Source organism: Lissotriton helveticus, chromosome 2_1 (assembly GCF_964261635.1).
Source record: "Lissotriton helveticus chromosome 2_1, aLisHel1.1, whole genome shotgun sequence".
Taxonomy (NCBI): domain Eukaryota; kingdom Metazoa; phylum Chordata; class Amphibia; order Caudata; family Salamandridae; genus Lissotriton; species Lissotriton helveticus.
The window spans coordinates 448175771-448197113 of record NC_136059.1 but is presented as its reverse complement, the minus strand read 5'-3'; positions in this window follow the sequence as shown (position 1 = coordinate 448197113).

The window sequence follows — 21343 nt, the reverse complement described above, 5'->3', positions numbered from 1 at the left end:
GCTCCGCGCTCAATCCCTCTTTTATCCTGCAAAAAGGGGTCTTCAGTGGCTCATAGTGACGGAGCTTATGTCGAAGCCTTAGGTGCACACTCCGTGCCCGTAACCGCCACGAGAAGGGGCCCAGTGAGCGAGTTTTCCCTCATGGAATCAGACTGGGCGTGCAGTGACGGAGCTTTCGAAATGGCGGCGATCGCGGAGTGATGGCGCTTCATGGGGCTGGCCTGCCTGCTGCAACGCTGTGTTGATCAGCTGGAGCACGGCGGGAGAGGAGCTGCAGTGACTGCGCGTTGGGGTCCGGGTCGCTCGAAGAAGGGCGACTGGGAGAGCGTCCTTGACCGACTACCGGCGAAACCTGCCGAGTGATTCAAAATGGCAGCTGCCTAAAGAGACAAAGGGAGGAAGCAGCGTACCTCGCTCTGCGGCCGGGATCCGGAGGGGCGAGGAATTGGAACGCACACAGTGCGGCGCCTGTACTTGAATTCCTGAAGCGGACAACGAGGCGGGTCCCGGGGCCCCCTGTGGGAGAGGCACAGTGACGGCCCGGAACCCGGTAACTGCGGGGCCTCTGTGAAAGGGCTGGAAGTCACCGCAGCAGTGGGCATTCAGAGGGCTCATATCTGGCATTGCTGTGAAAGGACCGTTTCGGAGGCGCTGCCTGGGGGGCGACAACGGAGACGGCTCTGCAGTGCCGCGGGGACTGTCGCCTTGTGGATGTGACGCGCGCACAGCTGTAAGCGGGAGAGAGGCGGCGATAGCTGAGCGCCTGGCCCGGCTCCCTCTGGGTGGGGCACCGGGTAGTGCGCCGACGACCTGCTGCCGTCGAGATCTACGGGGCGACCCACGTTGGCAGCGGCCTGAAGGGCTGGCGCGGAGACGCAGCGTGCCTGGCTCTGCAGCCGGGAATCGGAGGGGTAAGGAGTAGGACCGGTGACGGTGCACCCCTGTGACTGGAGATCTGCCACGAATCACTGGGCGGCTCTCAGGACCATCTGGAGCAGAGTGCTGACCCGGATCTGACCAGGGTGGGCCGCTTGTAACAAGGCTGGACATCACCGCGGTAGCCGTCGTAGACGGGGCCCGTATCTGGCATAGTGGCACGAGGACCGATTCGGTGGCACTGCACACAGGGAGACAGCGGCAATGGCTCCGCACCAACGGAAGGACTGCAGCCCTACTAGTACGACGCATTGCCCGATTTGGCGACCTTTTCCTGGCATCAGACAGAGAGCTCAGCGCTGCCCGAATACACAGGGCCATGGCAGAAGGCTTTCGCGGGCAGCTCTGTGGGAGGAGTGGCTGCCGTGATGAAGCCGAGAACCGCAGGGGAGGACGGTACGGCGCAGAGTACTGCTCCAGATGGCGGCGAACTGGTGGAGGGCACGGAGACTGAAAAGAGGCTGAACAAACGCCTGGATCAGATCCTGGAGGCTATCACGACAACCAAAGACTCCCTGCATAACGACATCGCGCAGGTCGCGACGGGGCTGGGCCTCTTGAAGGCTGATCATTCGAAGCTGGTGGACAGGGTGAAAGACACTGAATTAGTTGTGCAGGATCTGAAGCCGGCGGTAGTGACTATAGAACAAAAACTGGAGGATGCGCTGCAACGACTGACGGCGCTGGAGAAAAGGGCAGAGGATGCCGAAAGTAGGAATCGGCGCAACAATGTGAGGGTGGTTGGCCTGCCGGAGAAAATTGAAGGGACGGATATGGTTTCTTACATGGAGAACTGGTTCAGGACACAGGTGGCCCCAGAAGGGCTATCCTCCTTCTTTACTCTTGAGAGGGCACATAGGGTTCCTGCCACGCCGCCATTGCTGGGGCGCCCAGCTCGACCTGTGGTGGCTCGTGTCCTTCACTATAAAGACAGAGACCTATTGATTCAGAATGTGCGTTCCATGGGGCCTTTCAAGGTGGAGAACAGCTCGGTCACTATATTCCCGGACTATACCCAGGATATCCAACGTCGTAGGGCCTCATACTTAGCGGTAAAAAAGGAACTCAGAACTGAGGGGATTCAGTACTCACTGCTGTTTCCGGCCAAGCTGCGAATCATCCTGGATGGCACGACACAGTTTTTCTTATCACCCGAAGATGCTTGGTCTTGGCTTGAGTCCTACAGAGCGGGAACGGATCGCAGGGGCAAGGGTGCGGATGGTAGGCCCAAGCAAGTGAGGGTGCGCCAATCACAACGCATTCGCAAGAGACATAGAACTCAACAGGCCCTATTGCTGGCACAAATGGCGGCGGACAAGCAGGGAGCGCTGGCAGCAACGGCGGCAATCACAGGGTCGCAGACGAAGGACCTGGCCGGGAGATCGGCGTCGGAAGACGACAAAGGACAATCAGGGACTGAACTTTCGGATGTGGATAGCACTGCAGGACTGGAGGTGACACCTCGCACTGCGGACGATTTGTGATCTGCATGACCGCCAAGGTGGATTATGGCGTGGGGTCTACTGTTGACGGAGCAGGAGTGCATGGTAACCTTTTGATTGCTGTTGTTGTCACATGCCAATAGGCGGGATCATGGAGCGGGGGGCTGAGGCGGGAGCTGCCGCTGCAGGGTAGATTTGTTTATCTGGTTACTGAGGTTTGGATGGAGACTGATGCACGACTATTGGTTCCTGTTCTGGGGACATGGGCGTTGTTTTTTTTTTTGGGGTGTTGGGAGGGTGGGTATGTCTGATGTTGGTGTGGGCTGGAGAGAAATGCAGGAGGTGATATTGAGGACGGGTAGCAATGGGGACTTTACCTGAACTAAAGTGCATCACTTGGAACGTGCGTAGACTGCACACTATGTCCCGACGCCATAAAGTACATGCGTATTTTGGTGAGACGTGGGATTCAGATTGCGTTGCTCCAGGAGACCCATCTTACCAAATTGGAATGTGCCGCGCTGCATAGGCGCTGGAGGGGGCAGGTGTTTGGTACAGCATACTCAGCGTTTGCGAGGGGGGTGCTGATTTGGGTGAGGGCTGGAACTCCATTTCAGGTTACGAGTCAGATAATTGATCCGGAGGGTAGATATGTGGGAGTAATGGGGAGACTGTATGGCCGAGAGGTGGCGCTTTGTAGCATTTATGCCCCGAATGTGGAACAACCTCGCTTCTTTGACGCCATCTCAGGTGTACTAGCACATTATTTGGCAGGGCCGATAATACTGGGAGGTGATTTTAATTCCATTACAGGTCCCATCCGCCATTGGCTGAGTCCCCGGTGCGTAGGGTGGCAAGGAGGAGAATGAAATGGCAGACTGAATGGAGGCTGGTGGATGTGTGGCGAGGGCAACACCCTGGGGATAGGGACTATTCCTTCTTTTCCTCGCTCCACGAACTGCATGTCCGGATCGATACGATCCTTTGTGACCATGCCACCGCTAACATGGCGTCACATACTGAATACCTAGCTAGGACCATCTCAGATCATAACCCCCAGCTGCTCTCTCTCCAGTGGCAGCGAGTGAGAACAGCGATTCCCAATTGGCGATTGAACCCAGACACACTTGAAGATCAGGTATTTCGGGCTGAGGTTCAGGAGGGAGTGGAGACGTACTTTGCAGTTAACGATGGGTCGGCTTCTACTAGAGGGCTTGAATGGGACGCATTTAAGGTGGTGGCGAGAGGCTTGTGCATTGGCAAACACTGCGGGGTCAGGAGAGTAGTGTTGGAGGAGGTCAGGAAGGCGGTATGCTGCTGGCGAGATTGGCGAACCCGGAGCCGAGGGGGCGCTCGATCTTGAGTCTGAGGACGGAATCGGGGGACACGGTCTATTCCCAGATGGCGATCCTCTCGTGCTTTACGGAGTATTATGAGACCCTATACCGGAGTCGATTGGAAGCGGGGGATGGGGCCATGGACGATTACCTGGCGGAGATTCGGTTTCCGCAGTTGGAGGAGGAGGATGCTAAGGACCTGGGCGCCGCGATCACGTTGGCTGAGGTTAGGGGAGCAGTTAAACATATGGCGAGAAAAAAGACTCCGGGGTGGATGGCTTCCCAGTGGAATTTTATGCTGAATACATTGATACCTTGGCGCCCCAGTTATTAGTAGTCTATAATGAAGCACTGGAACGAGGCTGCCTGCCCAGTTCTATGCGGGAGGCTTTGGTTGTACCCCTGCTGAAGCCGGGGAGAGATAGAACGGATGTGACGTCGTATAGGCCGCTGTCTATGCTGACGGTGGACTATAAAATCTTGAGCCGTATCCTGGCCACCAGATTGCTACCGTATATGACGACGTTGATTCACGAGGACCAGGCTGGCTTTATCCCCACCCGGAACACTTCGGCTAATATCCGCCGCTTGGTACGTGCCTTGGGGAGCGAGCTGGAACTGGATGAATGGCCGGCAGTACTATCTATTGATATAGAAAAAGCATTCGATAGCTTGGAATGGGCTTATCTGGATAAAGTACTGGAGAGGTTTGGCATGGGAACCAGGTTCCGACGTTGGACGAGGGTGTTATACTCCTCGGCCACTGCCAGGGTGCGACTGGGTTCAGTGATATCAAACGCGTACCCGGTGCAGAGGGGTACGCGACAGGGGTGTTCCTTATCGCCTCTGTTGTTCGCGCTGGCCATCGAGCCCCTGGCGATTCGCGCTAGGACGGGAGAGGCGTATGAAGGGATCGTCTGCCGAGGTGAGCACCATTATATCTCGCTCTATGCGGATGATCTCTTGATGTTCCTGGAGGATACGGCTGGGGCGTTGAGGAAGGCGGTGGCCATGCTTGTTACATTTGGGGCTCTATCAGGTCTCGGAGTAAACTGGCGTAAAACTTGTATTTTCCCACTGAGAGCGGATACGCCCCAGCCGCCACTACCGGCGGATGTGGTTTGGGAAGGATCCTGTTTTACCTACCTAGGAGTAAGGATCTATCGTGGGGCTGAAGATTTACTGGAGGGGAACATTGGACGCTGCATAAGAGCCCTGAGGGGCTCGGTGGCGTTTTGGGCCACACTCCCGTTGTCGGTGGTTGGAAGAGTGGCACTACTCAAGATGGTGGCCTTACCACGCCTCCTTTATTATTTCAGGACGTTGCCACAGTGGATCCCGCCTCGGTTCTTTAGGGACCTACGGATCCTTACTATCGGGTTCCTATGGGGGAACGGAAGGAGAAGGGTGGCGTTGGACACGCTGCGTCGGCCGAAATCAGAGGGGGGAATGGCAGTACCGGATTTTGAATTATATTATTTGGCGGCGCAGTTGCGGATCCTTACGCAACACGTAGCTAGGAAATATAGGGGCCCTGACCTACGCCGGGGGACGGGGATACAGAGACATGTATTGTCCTATATTGTCCTGCAACAACACCTTGATGTGGGTGACCTGACGATCGAAGAAAAAACATTACGGTTGTGTTGGAATAGGAGTCAAAAGCGAGCGGGAGTGGTGCACCCATATGCCCCGGAAATACCCCTGGGCATGCTGACGGCCTTACCACATGGAGGAGACTGGTCCCCCCTTATGGAATGGGAAGAGATGGTGGGTGATCTGTACGCCGACGGCAAGCTGCTTCCCTTCCATGCGGTGCAAGACCAGTTTGGAATCCCGGCCGGGAGTTTCCTACTATACATGGCCGTAACTGCGGCCATAAAGAAGCATTGGAGGGTGGGGCAATCGGAGCCAACGACCACGATGGCGTGCCAATATGTGGTGATGTCGGCGGGAACGTTCAAAGCGGTTACGTGTTTGCATTATCGAATGCTTCATGAAGGCCTGACACCCCTCACAGCGTTGAAACTGAAATGGGAGGAGAGTGTAGGGAAGCCAATACCGAATGTAACATGGGGTCATATCTTGAGGAGGGCATGGAAAGGATGTAGGAATGCCCGCTTCCAACAAGTACACTTCTTTGTAGTGCATAGGGCCTATTTGACTCCAGGCAAAATACAAAGGCATTTCCATGCGGAGGGGGCGGCATGCCCGAGGTGCTTCTACCCAGGGGCGGAGCTAGATCACATGATGTGGGATTGCCCGAAGCTGTGATTGTATTGGACGGAAGTGGGAGAGCTATTGCAAGGAGTGACGGATAGACAGATGATTTTTGATAAGGCAGTCTGTCTGCTACATTGGTTCCCGCACACAAAAAAACGAAGATCACCAGTAAATTTATGGACCTAGGACTTATTCTGGCCCAGAGGGAGATCACCTGGCACTGGAAGTCGCCGGAGGGCCCATCCTGTAGGCGCTGGGCGACGGAATTGGAAAAATGGGCCAGAAGTTAAAGTATGGTCCGGCTTAGACAGGCGACCCGCACCGCTAATGAGAAAGGCTTAGAGGTAGCAAGGGCGTGGGAGGGTCTAGGGCTTGCCCTGCATGAGTACCAGTCAAAGGAGAGGGGCCAGGAAGAGTGAGGCTAATAAAGGGGTCCAGGTGACGCACGATTGGGTGAGTGTTATCCCCTCAGCTCATGAGTGATGTGACATAATCCTGAATTTGGCTCACACCAGCGACAGATTAGGGAGTGGGTGGAGGGTGGGGGTTTGGGGGGCCACTGCCGAAAGCGTGAAGATGATTGCTGAGAGTGGATGGAGGGATGATGGGGGAATGATGGGCTTATTTGATAGGTTCCATTGGGTAGAGCAAAGGGCATTGACCTTGTTTACTACTCTTCATTGCGGCAGGGGGGGACAAGTTATTGGTTGGGGTTAGGGATTGGGTAGGTAGAGAAAAGCAGATCTTTTAAACAAGCCTGAATATACTGATGTCAAGTAAATATTGATGTTGTTGCCTTATCGCCTGCTTTATGTGCGGATTCCTAGCTGTCGCCGCCCTGCCTCCGGGATGTGGGCTGAATGGCTGTGTGTTGTTTTGTTCACGACTGAGGACTGGCGATAAGCGGAGATGGGCGAGATTGTCCATATGATTGTACATTCCTGATTCTGCAATAAAAATTGTTTAAAAAAAAAAATCAAGGATGTTGTGGTCAACCACATTCCTGGTGGGAAAAATTCCCACACTGATTTTCTTTCCAGGTGCCCCTTAATAGTCTTACAAGTAATCAAGATGAGGAGGAGGTGGGGTGTGTTGTTGGGTTGGTTCATGGGTTGGTTGTGCTGAAGGGGACCATTAACATGAAAAAATTAAAGGAATGTTCAGAGCGTGATCAGTGTCAGAAAAGATTCAAGGAGTTCATTGCCAAGGACGGGCCTGAGAAGAGGAATGTGAGCAATAGTCTTCATTTGTTTCAGAAGGTCAAGAACGAGCTGGCCATTGATGGTGATGTTAACCTTAGGGGAAATTTTCTGGTAGTGCCATTAGAATAGGGACCCAGACCGTTTGTCCCTTGCCCATGAAGGACTTTTTGAGATCACCAGTACCAAAGACAGACTTTGCTTGTACTATTGGTGACCAGGAATAGATACTGAAGTAGAGATGCATGTTGGTAGGTGTGCAATTGTCAGGAGGTGTAAAAATCAGTGTGCATGTGTAACACTTCCCTCCATCCGGTGTGGTTTCCTGATGGTCCATGGCAGAAGTTAGGGATGGACTTTATTGACCTCATGTATAATCTCTGTGAAGTTAGGAGATACACCTTGGTGAGGGTAGATTATTACTCAACGTTGGTTGTGTGCACATTTTTAAGAGAACCAACCACTTGTACACTAATTGACTTGCTGAAGATATGTTTTGAAAGGAAGGTCCTGGTCACAGACAATAGGATCAAATTCAAGTCACGGGCCATGAAATCCTTTTTGAGGTCCTTTGAAATTAAACATCTGTGTGTGGTCCTGTACAACCCACAGGGTAATAGAATGGTGGAGAGGGTGAAGAGATTGTTCAAGGAGGTGATTCAGTTGTCTTTCACTTCAAGTGAGGATGTGCCAGAAGCGGTTCGGGAGAGGTTATGGAGCTACCTTAACCCTCCACATTATCTGACTGAAAGGTGAACCTGGGTCTTGTAAGTTCAGTCCACGTTTGGTGTTTGAATACATAGGGAGCAAGGATAGGTCACCTGATTTGGGACAGGTTTGCACAAAAAGGGAGCATACTCAACTTATTAGCAAACAGAGATATGACATAGACAAGAAGGTGAGAGAGGTTCACTTTGAGATGGATGGTGTAGTTAAGATAAAGAAGTCGGTGGGTGCCATGAAGAACAATTCCAAGTTTATTCTTAAACTCAAATTGTCAAGGTTTCCAATAATTCAGTTTTGGTGGAAAATGGAAAGTGACGGAACAAAAGAAGTGCGGTCTTAGTCAGCAGTAAGGGTGAAGGGGAAGTTGGTAGCAGGCAGGAATGTTCTTAAACAGATTGATGGTGGTTTGGTGAGGAGATGGGACCCAGGCATAATGTGCACGGTTGGTTGGATATAAATCAGATGGGGGAAGGTGATATGACTGGGGAGGTTGTTGTCAGGGTACATGAGGAGAATCTGTCGGGTGGAGTGGCCGGGTGTTCACCTTCCCTAAGGGGAAACAGAAGACAGGTGCGAACACCTGACTATGTGAATGACTATGTTTGGAGCGAATGCTTGGTTTAAGGTTCATCTCCTCTTTGACTTAGTAATAGTTTAGATGTGTTTAATCTCCTTTTGTTACTCAGTTACATTTATTATGATTGTTTCTTTCTTGTTGTGATGTCTTGTCTTTCTTAAAATTCACGTTGCATGTCTTTCTTGTTGTCTCTTATCCGTGGTTTCGTTTTGTTGTTTGTCATTTGAGTATGTTTATTGAGGTATTTGTAGAGGAGAAGATGTGTTGCGTTTGTGTGCTGTGTCACTAAGAGTAGAGCTTTAGAATTTTGGAATGTGAGTGCTGAAGATTCTTATTTGAGGTTTCCGGCTAGTCAAGTGAGTGCTGAAACCTGGAGCTGCTGGAGGGGAATTGTCATTGTCCTGTCTTGTATTCTCTTTGAATAAACATCATCACAAGACACCTCAAAAGCCTACTGTGTCTGTCTCTGCTACAAAGAGTAACCCAACATATCTACCATATGTTCTTTGTTTTGGGGGCACAAGGCCATTTAAATAGAACAGTTTTCACTTTAAAGGTAAGCAATGGAGCACCCTCCATAGATAGGTCCTGAGAAAACATGAGAAATGCATGTCACAAGAGCGAGGAAGGGAGTTTACAAAAGCATGGTGGGACATACATAGATACGGACACGTTTACATAGTGGTGTCAATGATATTATCTACATATTTACACATTATACAATACACAGTATAAATACAAGGGTACATGTAGGCAAACATTTCTAAAGTGCAAGCATATGGAAAGATATGTGCGGCCACTCAAGATTGAAAAAAAAACAACGCACGAGTGGGGTGTGGCAAAGGATCTGAGGCAGGCAGTTGTAATTCAGTTATGAATGAATGAAATGGGTACTTATAAAACTCAATAGTCACCACAAAGGAGCATCTCGGCGCTGAGGGCTTGTAAGTAGTAGGATCGCCTCGAGGGGAAGGAGACTTTCCCGTACTCCGATGCTGTCAGGGCCGCGTTTTTTGACCAACTATGTTACGATAGCACAGTTGTACTAGTGGTCTCATAGTGACAGTTCCCCGATGGTGGTACGCCACCATGGTACGCTGTCAGCAAAGTACCCATCCTAGACCATGATCCTTTGCATCTACACAGCAACTGAGATCAGCAATTTGTGTCATATAAGGCTCCCCTTTTTTCTCTATCCCATTTAACACTCTCCACACACTTTCTTTCCTTTTTTTACTATTATCCCTTGTTGTTTTTGTTAGTCATTGTCACTTACTTTAATTTCTTTTTTTTTTAAAGTTCAAAAGGCTTTATTGAATATTGCACATGTACCACAGCTGTGTGCCTACAACGTGCAATAAGAAGAGCAGCTTCCAATAAAACACAGCCCATCAGCCGACATCCCGGGGGGACCGGCGGCAATTCAAAAGAAAGAAAAAGGCCATCTAGGTTGGCCGCTGTACATGATAGAGAAGGAGGACATGACGATGTCTATTGAACTTTGCATTTTCATGTATCCAAACAAACGAGAACAAAAACAGCATCATAGGCATGTGGGCAGACAAAGAGCAGAGCAAGCAGCACACGTCATCACAGGCGGCAAAAGCAGCTCTTGGAGACAATACAATACAACAATTGCGGCAGGTCAGACAGAAAGGAAAGGGGAAAAAGGTCAGCAAACACAGGCCAACTGCACATCAACACGTCCCCCTCGCTGTCAAAAACTCCCTACAGGAGTGATTCAGCCTCCAGAGGTGCGTCAGGGGCAGCATCGGGAGCCTCCCCCATTAAACCATCCCGTTCCTCGTCAGAGGCCACAGCAGTATCAGCCGGCACATCCACAGGGGCCGCACCCTCCAACACAGCCACTTACTTTAATTTCTATTTATGTGCCGTCAAAAAAATCCACAGATTTTGAGAGGCTGAGTTGTCAGTATTGGTCGATGAAATCATAAGAATAAAGCCACAGTTGTTTGGAGTCCAAGTCCAACAAACTCCTCTCAGTAGGTAAAGGAAAATGTGTGCCAGGATAGTCAACAAAGTGAATGCTGTAGGTACCACCCTGTACACAAAGGAGGATATTTTGGAAGAGGTGGCACAACCTGAGGGTGGAGATCCGTAACTTGGCCTTCAAGTATCACCTGGAGGCCCAAAAGACTGGCAGTGGTCCTCCCGGCCCCCATTACAACTCTATCCCTGGGAGGAGAAGGTTCATGCCATTCTGCATTCTGAGTACTTGACAGGAATAGCTGGGGGAGTGGAGTATGGTAAGTTAGACCTCACCAACTGTTACAACACTTCAATGTCATGTTTGCCCTCATCTCAGCATTTGCTATAGTGTTCTGTATCTCCTTTCCTAACAAGCAAAACTTCAAATATCAGAGATGTTTGATTAGCAGTTTCAATATGAATTGTTGCATATAAGAGCACATGCATCAATCTCCATTACATGCCACGTGTTGCAATGCTGTTGGTAAGTGTATTAAAATGAAATGATCATCCCATGATATGTGTCAATATGTAAATGTATGGCCCAGCTCAACTGTAATTTGGCAACAGGTATGTTACACTAACCAGTTGCCAAGTAGAGATTGAAATCACTACAACAACTATGAGGCCCTAATTCTGTAACTCTTAACTAGATGCAATAGTGAGTTTACCCATTTTCTTTTGTCTCCCGTTACAACTGATGTCCACTTCTCATGGGCTTCACCATCTGTCAAGTGTTGGCAAGTAGAGATTAAAATGACAACAACTACCACGAGGCCCTGTTTCTCAAACTCAAACCGAGACGCAATAGTGAATTTGCCCATTTTCATTTGTTTCACATGTTACAACAGATTTCTACTTCTCATGGACTGAGCAATCTACATACAATTCTCTACTCAGATACATTTTGGCCTACTTAGCTTGATGTTGTCCTCATCTCCTCAAATGAAACTATTGATGGCATGAATTACACCATAGCAAGGGGCCTATTTACAAGAGGTGATCGCCACCAGAGTCGTCACTTTTCTTGACGTTCTGGTGATGATAACCCATTTGCATTATTTACAAGGGGCATTAAGCGTTAAGGCGGGCTTACGTGGCTTAACGCCGCCTTGTAAATAATGCCACTATTCACACAGCATGTAGCGTGAAAGGGGCAGGCAATGGATGTTGCAGTGGGCGTACTGCCACAACACCCATAGCTTTTTGATGCTTCCCTCTATTTACAAGGCAGGCGTAAACATGGGGCAGCAATAAAAATAAGACCAGGGAAAACCTGGTCTTAAACTGGTGCAACAAGGAGAAATTAATGATTGCTCATGTGGAGGAAGGTGTCCCTTTCTGCACGTTAACAATCATTAAAAAATGACGAGTTGCAACTTCTATTTGTGCTGCATTCTTTAGTACACATAGAAGTTACAATTCACCATTAGTGACTGTTTATGTGCAGGAAGGGACACCATTCTGCACATGAACAATCATTCCCAGCAATGCAGGCACCCTTGCACTATAGTTCAAGGGTCCTGTGTTGGCGCTAAGCAGCTAAATTTAGAGCCAGTGCTAGAGGAAACACAGGGGTGCACCGTATTATTGTAAATTGGTCGCATCCCTGCGTTTTCAGAATGTCGGAGCGTGGTGTTACTAATTGTGGCATAACACCACGCTCCGCGATTCTGTTGTGAATATTCCCCTAAGTGTGCACCTCAAATTATTATAAAGCATTAAGGTAACTCAGCTGATTAGAAGTGGCAGGTGACCCATTAGCTCTTCACTGCTTACATGATGACTAATGCTAGATTTACAACCAAGTTGTGTGTTCACCTGAATTGTACACAACAAGGACTTGGAATCGTCAATTACATGTGTTACTTCTCCACTGTTTTGCCTTAAATGTTTTGAGTTGTCATGTTCATTCCTAGGTCCAAAATGCATCATATCAGCACATGGGCAGCTAAATTCTAGTACATGTATTGAATGTCCCCAAATGACTTCCTAACATGATCTATACCACAGAAGTGAATCACAATAGTAATGTTTACCAATTTTGTTTTTCCTAGGTATCTTCTTACTGTGACACAAACCATTTGGATTTAGATACCACAGTTCCAGCTATAACAAAGTTCTCTATTTCTCAGCAGGCTGATCTAGCACAGCACCAAGGCAGAGCTTGGCCACCAAACAGACTCCCACTTCACCCCTGGATGAAGCCCTCAGTGATGACAACACTCCTGAAGATGTTGACATGGATGACCTTCCTGGCTCATCTGGTCACCTGGGCAACAGTGAGTCTCACTGCACCCATACCAACACCTCCCACCCCAGTTGCAGCACCTCAACCAACCCCAGTCCCCCCAACCTCTGTACCTAGCACAGTCAGAAACATCATGTGCCCCCACTCCTGGATCCTGAGGTGACAATCACCAACCCAATCACTGAGGAACCAGGAACCAGTAGGAGGGTGTAGCATGGTTTAAGGGCACAAGCCCGGGCGGGAGGTAGGGGTCATGGACGGGTATCTGGGTGTCTGCTGAGTGAGGTCACTAAGGCCATTCACGCCCAGCCCACCGTCAACCAAGTCTTGGGACCCTATCAGGACTCCCAAAACATGAATGGCACAAAGCCTGGTTCCTTTATAAATGGATTGTCAATCCAGAATGTGGCAGTGTACAGAGTATTTTAGAAAATCAGTGGAAGTAGTTTTTTTGGCAAAAACATTTGTAAGCAGAGTCTGCCTCACTCCAGATGGAATATCCCTTACATTGCAGAGGATGGAGACCATGAAGTGCCACCGGGTGAGGATACTGAAATGCCAAATGGTGATGATAGTGGTGAAGAGGAAGGAGATGTCCTGCGTCAAGATCTGTTTAACAACTTCTTCTCATTGTTAAAAATTGGAGGGATTTGTTAGCATGAGCTGAAAGCCATTTTGTATTTCTGGCAGCCATTTTGTTTGCCATGTGCTGCCCCGTGCTCGCCATGTGCTCTGTCCTCCCTCAGTGTTGACTGCTCTTGTAATCTGCCTAGAAGCAAACTATATTTAGCATCTTCCACCTTCGCACATGCCAGAAGGGCCTAGCTAGTAGAATGCACCTGCTTCTCTAGTATAACTGTCAGGCTATTTTTGCTGCTGTATGGAGAAGTAACTCTCCTCCCACTTTGTTGAGCAAGCAGATCTTGTATGCCCATCTTAGTCATTTTTGCATGCTTACATGTGCCAGGACTGCCCCTTGGTCTTATGATGACTATGTAACCCTAAGCATATATAAGGCTTCTGCACTCCTCAGACTGCCTCATTCAGTTGCTAAGGCTTCTGTGTGACGTAGTCTCACTCATTTGAGGTTAATAAAGATGCTCTTTTATATTTCAGCTTATGTGCCAATTTCTTCTTTGTTGGTTTAAAAGGACCAAGTATCAGTGGGACCCCTGAGAAGGTTTCTATTTTTCTACATCATGAGTGTAAGTATATTGTAAGATATCATGACTTTGTCTATTAAAGCAACCTTTGTTGTAATGATGTGAGGAGTGTGTGTAGGAAAAAGAAAAGGAAGCCAAAGCTCTGACAAAATCTGGTGAACGGTGTTTGTGGAGGAAGGTTTTGCCACATGCTCACTTTACTGGTGTTGCTTTGTTTAGCTTAGGTTTTGTCAAGGACTGTGTACTCCAGAAGTTGACTATAAGAATTGTGTCGTAATCATGGTTTCATAGCTGATGTTTAGAGTTATGACATTAGAAGGTATATGATCCTGTTTGGATATGCGAAATGGACATGGATTGAGCCTCAGAATGACTGTCACAGACTTTGGGTATACAAAACCTGTACTGAGACAGCTTCCACAGGGATAGGATGGAAATTATTAGGAATCCATTGGACTTTTTCCTTGCCATGTGATGGTTCTAATGCAATATGTGTTCCATCATGTCCTCCAACAAAAAGTTCTTGTTTGCCCAAATCATGCTAGACTCCCTTCAGATTGGCTAAATCCTCATTGTATATAAACTATATGTAGCTGTTGATGTGTCTTCTCACTATAGGTCAAAGTGTTTGTGGCACATCACTGACAACATGTTTGTGACATTCCACCAGATGGTTCCATACTGGATTGGAATGACCCTGTAATCAGTAACTGTTGTACTGCCATGTGTATGTTCATTGTTTTATATGATGCAGGATTCCTTTTCTGAGCTAGGTGAAATGGCTCCAGCTGATGACATAGACCAATTTTTATTTTGCCTACTCAATTGGAAATGGTTGGATGTATCCCCTCCATCAATGTTGTTAAGGGCTGCACCTGAAAATGTAGCCACTGACACAGAATGTTTGAATCATATATATTTTGTAATGTTTCTGACATCATTTCCGCCTATAATTGGGAAAATGGAATAAAGATGTTATTAGATCAGACACTTTTAGGTATGTGTTGGTGTGACATGGTTGTGATCCTGAGCTAAACATTGTGTACATGCAACATATCCATGCTTACACAAGTAGTTAGTTTTGCCACTGTGAAATTCACATGACAGTACATATATCCATTGCTAGATGTGAGAGAATGTATAGCAGGCAAGGAGTTTGTGACTAGTGTATTAAGTGCAGTGAACAAGGGGAAAATAAACATTGTGCAAAACAAAACAGGGAAACCCAAAAGTGAAGAAGTCAGTCATGGTGAATAACACCGTAGTTGAGATGCCAAATTGTTTGAAATCCAAAATACTACTCCTATAGTACTACCTATCTACAGCAACCCAGTACATCGATGGGTAGTACCTTTACGGCAATTCTACCATGCCTACAAGTGCACCAAGTCAAACAAGAATATGTATGGGATAAAAATCCCTATAAACACAAACAAGGAGTAGGTGTCAGTGTATTGATGACGACTTTGTGATTTGGCACAGAAGTACAGAGGGTGGCAATTAGTTTATCAATTGGCTTATATCCTGTACCCCTTTTCTGAAATTCACTATGAAATTCCAATTAGATGCTCTTTTTGAATGTAATGATCAGAGCTGTTAACAACAAATTAAAAGCCAGTATGTATACTAAACCAACAGAGAAAAACAGCTTGCTGGATTCTGAGAATAGGCAGCCATACTCTCTAAAACAGAACTTAACCATTGGGCAGTTCCTTTGTATAGCACAGAACTGTTCCGAATTGACAGACTATAAATCAGAAGCAATGGTCTTGCTGGCAAACTTATTAAACTCCATTACCCAAAGAAATTGGTCGGCAGAGCAAACACAAGGGCAAGTAACAACCATAGGCAAGCCCTTCTGGAAGAGAGGCAGATAGTAGATAAGACACAATTTACGTGCATAAATATGTATAGAAATGTCTCTAACGAGGTCAGAAAATGATCACCAGACATTGGTGTATTCTTAATAGTGGTAGATTACAGTTCAAACATCCCTTCTTAGCCTTCAAAAGAAATACGGGTCTGAGAGAATTACTGAATTACACGAGACCCAAACAAAATAACAGGAAGCAATGCATAATTTGGAACCTCCCGAGAGTAACTGGCCCTTTTCCTTGTGGAGGTTGTTGGGTGTGTAAATTCACTACATAGAGTAAGACGATGGATTTGGGACTCAAGAAACCATGGGAACAGCACACTAACTGCATAAGGGATGATCTTGAGAAGAGTCTAAATCAGGATTAGCGTACATCGTAGCAATATCCACTGTCAACGTATAACTACACATTTGACAACACATTTCCTTGAGAAAGGCGACTCTAAAAATCTATTGCACTGGACTATCATTGAAAAAATCGACACAAGTCCAAATATGAATAGAATACCTCTGGAAAGAGAACAATGCTGAGTATCCTGTTACACCCATGTAACAGGATTAAATTATGACATCTCATGGACTCAGCCAAATTCTTTGCAGTAAAGATCTATACATTAGGTCTCCTATATCTTGACTACACTGAGCTATGTTATTCCCCTTCAATACACAGAACTATACACACTGAAACATACCGAACCTATAGAAATGTGGGAGAAGTAATACTAGATGTATATACTTCATCGGCACCAGATGTTCTTATGAGAGGAACTTATAGCATGTTTCTTCTATACCATGATAATTATGAGGCCATTTGAAGTTCGAGTAATGTGCTCACTTGGCAAAGGCCACAAACTTTAGCATACTAGTGTTGTTCATTGTACGAAATTGGGTAGCTGGTTGAGGGGGTGAAACCCTTGTCAAGCAGGGACCACAATTCTGGTCAGAGTGAAGTCACAAACAAACCCTAAATTAACCTGTGCTCAGCCCTCTGGTAGCTTGGCATAGAACAGCCAGTCTTAACTTAGAGGGAATGTGCAAAGTATTAGTGCAACACTTCAAAGTAACAAAGTGAAAAGACAAAACAAAAAGGATCCCATACCAAATTAGAAAAATAAAACACATTTTAAAAAATAAAACAAGAGGAGAACAACAAAAAACTAATCAGTAGAACTGGTAATATGCAGGTTTAAAGATTTAAGTGAAAATATCGCCAAAAAGCATAAAGCAACAAAAGTGGATATTTGGTTGTGCCAGACCAGGTCAAAGTCAAAAGTTCAGGCTGACCATGATGGAGCATGGATCAGCTACAGGGACCCAGTTAGTCCTGCTGAATAAGAGTACCTTAAATCCTGGTTCAGGAGCATTGTGAGGTCCTGTGCGGAACATCTATTGCGTAGCTGAGGCGATGCGAGGTCCAGGTTTGACATGCTTTGCACAGCATAGGTTCCAGGGAGCTGTGAGGCTGCGATATGAGGTCTTGCATTGTCAATGAGGGGATCATCGACAAGGGAAGCTTGAGATGTGAACTCCTGCCTCATGGATGCGTCATGCACCAGCTGGTTCCAAAGATACTGCAGGGGTTACGATGCAAAATCCTGCGTTATCATTGAGGCTGCCATCAACGAGAGGCTTGCGATGCAAGGGCTGCATTGGGTATGCATCACTCAAAGGTGGTTCTATTGAGGTTGTGGGCTGCGAGATCAATGCAGAGTCCTTGTGCTCAGAGAATATTTGCAGCAGAGACAATGCGTCAGTTCTGCTTGGGAGTTGCACCACGCAGCGTAGGAGATGAGTCAGTTCTTCTGGATCCACAGATGGGCTGGCAGAGCACCTTCAGGCCCACTTCCAAGGGTTTAGGACTGGGTTGGCACAGTTTGGCAGGGTAGGACTCACAGTCGTAGAGTCTGGGTCCAAACAATAAGAGACTAGCAATTGGAGCCACTCTGGTGGGCCTAGGTCAAGGTCCAGTTTTCTCACCCAGGGGAAAGGGCAGTTGGCAGCAGATCAGCGCAGCAGGCAGCAGTCTATCAGGGCGCAGAGTTGCAGTCGTATCAGCTGCACAGTAGTCCTTCTTCCTGTCTTCCACTGGTCCAGAAGTGTACTGAAGAGTTGGTGACTGAGGTCCAATATTTATACTGAGTGCTTCCTTTGAAGTGGGAGAAGATTCTCGCGGTTTCTCTTTAAAATGCACGGGCTTCCGACCTCCACTGCGCTGACTCCAGACTTTCTACAGGGGGTTTGTAATCTTTTCTGTGAAAGCAGGACACAACCTATCCAGGTGTAAGTGGGAAGGTGCCTAACGCAGCCCTCTCATCCTGCCAGTGATGACCTTAAGAGGCACACCTAAGCTCTCTATTGTGTGGGCTGCCTAGGAGGATTACACAAAGGGCGAATGCCAATTATACCCAGTCATGTAACTCAGAGACAGGCTGCAAGCACTGAGGGCCTCATTTATGAGCACTTTTGCACCACCAAACGCTACCTTTTGACATTCTGGTGGTGCAAAGTGCCGTGGCATATTTACAAGGCCACGTAAAGCCACTTTACATGGTTTTTCATGGCCTTGTAAATATGTGTCCCTTTCAAGCAGAACACTGCATGAAAGGGCATTCCATGGGAGTTGATGTGGGTGTTCGCACACAACACCCATGTAATCTGAAGCATTTCCAGATTTACGAGGAATCATAAACATGGGAACCCATCAGAATCTAATGCTACCCCAGGTGTGGCGTTAGGGAGGCGCAACAAGGTTACATTTTTCATTCCTCCTTATTTTTTTTCTTTTTCTATTTGTGCTGCAACATAAATAGAGGAAATCGCCTGAATTGATTGATATTAACGGGCACAAAATCAATCAGCCTGCAATGCAGGCAGCCTTGCACCATGGTGCAAGGATGCCTGTGTTGGCGCATTGCAGCCCATTTGCCAGGGCAGGGGAAAAGGACGGGAATACATTGTATTTCGTTTATACTGCGCATTCCTGCCTTTTGTTTTGACATAGGGCAGCACAGCAAGATTCCTTACGATGCTGCCCTATGTCAAAACCTCATAAATGAGGCCCAAAATGGCTAACTCAGGAAAATGCCAACTATCTAAAGGTAAAGACAAGGAGATGATGGACGGAGTGCTGAAACTTTTCAGACACTCACCCCCATCACAGATCTGGGTTAAATCCATTATCGTTCTCTAGCTCACTTCGCCACCCCAACTATATGCAAATCAGTCTTGACCCTGTGCCTCATGGGAACAGTCCAGCCCGAACTGCCAAGCCAGGTCTACCCTGGACCGGAAACAAGCATCAATCAATCAATCAATAAACTTGTAACGCACACTACTTACCCGTGAGGGTCTCAAGCCGCTGAGGGGGCAGGGGGGTGTGTTGCTACTGCTTGAAGACCCAGGTCTTGAGGAGCCTTCTGAAGGTGAGCAGGTCTTGGGTCTGTCGCAGATGGAGCGGGAGGGTGTTCCAGGTCTTGGCTGCGAGGAAGGAGAAGGATCTGCCGCTGGAGGTTGTTCGTTGGATGCGTGGGACGGCAGCCAGGGCGAGGCTGGCGAAGTGGTGCTGGCGGGCAGGGGTGTGGAAGTTGAGTCTGTTGATCAGGTAGGCTGGTCCGGTTTTGTGGAGTGCTTTGTGTGCATGGGTGAGGAGCTTGAAGGTGATCTTCTTGTTGACGGGGAGCCAGTGCAGGTCTCTCAGGTGGGAGGTGATGTGGTTGCGGCGGGGGATTATGAGGATCAGTCGGGCGGAGGCGTTTTGGATGCGTTGTAGTAGTTGCAGGAGTTTAAGCGGGATTCCTGCGTAGAGTGCGTTGCCGTAGTCCAGCCTGCTGCTGACGAAGGCTTGAGTCACTGTTCTTCTGGTTTCAGGTGGGATCCACTTGTAGATCCTGTGGAGCATGCGGAGGGTGTTGTAGCAGGAGGAGGAGATGGCGTTGACCTGCTTTGACATGGAGAGGGAGGAGTCGAGGATGAATCCTAGGTTGCGTGCATGGTCTGTGGGTGTTGGAGCTGATCCCAGTGTGGTCAGCCACCAGGAGTCGTCCCACACAGAGGGGGTGGGGCCGAGGATGAGTACTTCCATCTTGTCCGAGTTCAGTTGGGTGTCATCGGCGTGGGAGATGACGTTCAGGTTGTGCTTGCGGGCCACTTGTGTGAGGGGGGCCATGTAGACATTGAACAGAGTTGGGCTGAGGGATGAGCCCTGGGGTACGCCACAGATGATGTCGGTGGCTTCGGATTGGAAGGGTGGGAGGCGGACTCGCTGGGTTCTGCCGGAGAGGAAGGACGTGGTCCAGCCCAGGGCCTTCTTCTGGATTCCGGCTTCTTGGAGGCGAGTTCTTAGTGTGTGGTGGCAGACTGTGTCAAAGGCGGCTGATAGGTCCAGGAGAATGAGGGCTGACATTTCGCCGTTGTCTAGTTTGCGTCTGATGTCGTCTGTGGCGGCGATGAGGGCTGTCTCGGTGCTGTGGTTTCGTCTGAATCCGGACTAGGAAGGGTCGAGGATGTTGTTGTCCTCGAGGTGGCGTGTCAGTTGTATGTTGGCAATTTTCTTAATAACCTTCACCGGGAATGGGAGCAGGGAGATGGGCCGGAAGTTCTTGAGGTCTTTGGGGTCCGCCTTGGGCTTCTTGAGGAGGGCGTTGATTTCGGCGTGTTTCCAGCTTTCCGGGAATGTTGCTGTGTTGAAGGAGATGTTGATGAACTTCCGTAGTTGGGGTGCGATGGATGCGCCAGCTTTGTTGAAGACAAGGTGTGGGCAGGGGTCTGACGAAGATCCTGAGTGGATGGAGTTCATGACTAAGCGTGTCTCGTCGTCATTGACGTGAGACCAGGAGGTCAGCTGGTTGGTGCAGGTGGCGTTCGGGTTGGGGCCTGTAGCGGTCGGGGCAGGTGAGGTGTTGAAGCTGTTGTGGATGTCGGCGATCTTGCGATGGAAGAAGGTGGCCAGTGAGTCGCACAGATCTTGTGAGGACGGAATATCGTTGGTGTTGGCGCTGGGTTTGGAGAATTCCTTCACTATGTTGAAAAGCTCTTTGCTGTCATGTGCTTTGTTGTCCAGGCGGGCTTGGAAGGAGGATCTCTTGGCTGTTCTGATGAGGTGGTGATGTCTGCGGATGGCGACCTTGTGGGCTGCGAGGCTGTCTGGTGTGTGGTCATGGATCCATTTCTTCTCCAGCTTCCGGCAAGTGCGTTTGGAGGTCTGGAGCTATTCTGTGAACCAGGCGGCTTTCTTGCTGGAGTGGTTGGTGGAGGGTTTCTTGAGCGGGGCGAGGGTGTTGGCGCAGTCGTCGATCCACTGTCTGAGGTTGCGGGCGGCGGCCTCTGTGTCGGTGGGGTCGGTCGGCGGGTTCTGGGCAACGGTGAGGGTCAGCTGGTCTTTAGTGACTTTGCTTCAGCATCGGCGAGGTAGCTGTTGGGTGCGGTGGTGCATGGTTGGTTTCTTGAAGGTAAAGTGGATGCAGCGGTGGTCGGTCCAGTGGAGCTCAGTGGTGTGGTTGAAGGTGATGTGTGTGCTTGAGGAGAAGACGGGGTCGAGTGTGTGGCCGGCGGCGTGAGTGGGTTCAGTGACGAGTTGTCCTAGGCCGAGGTTGGCGAGGTTGGCGATCAGGGAGGTGGAGTTGGCA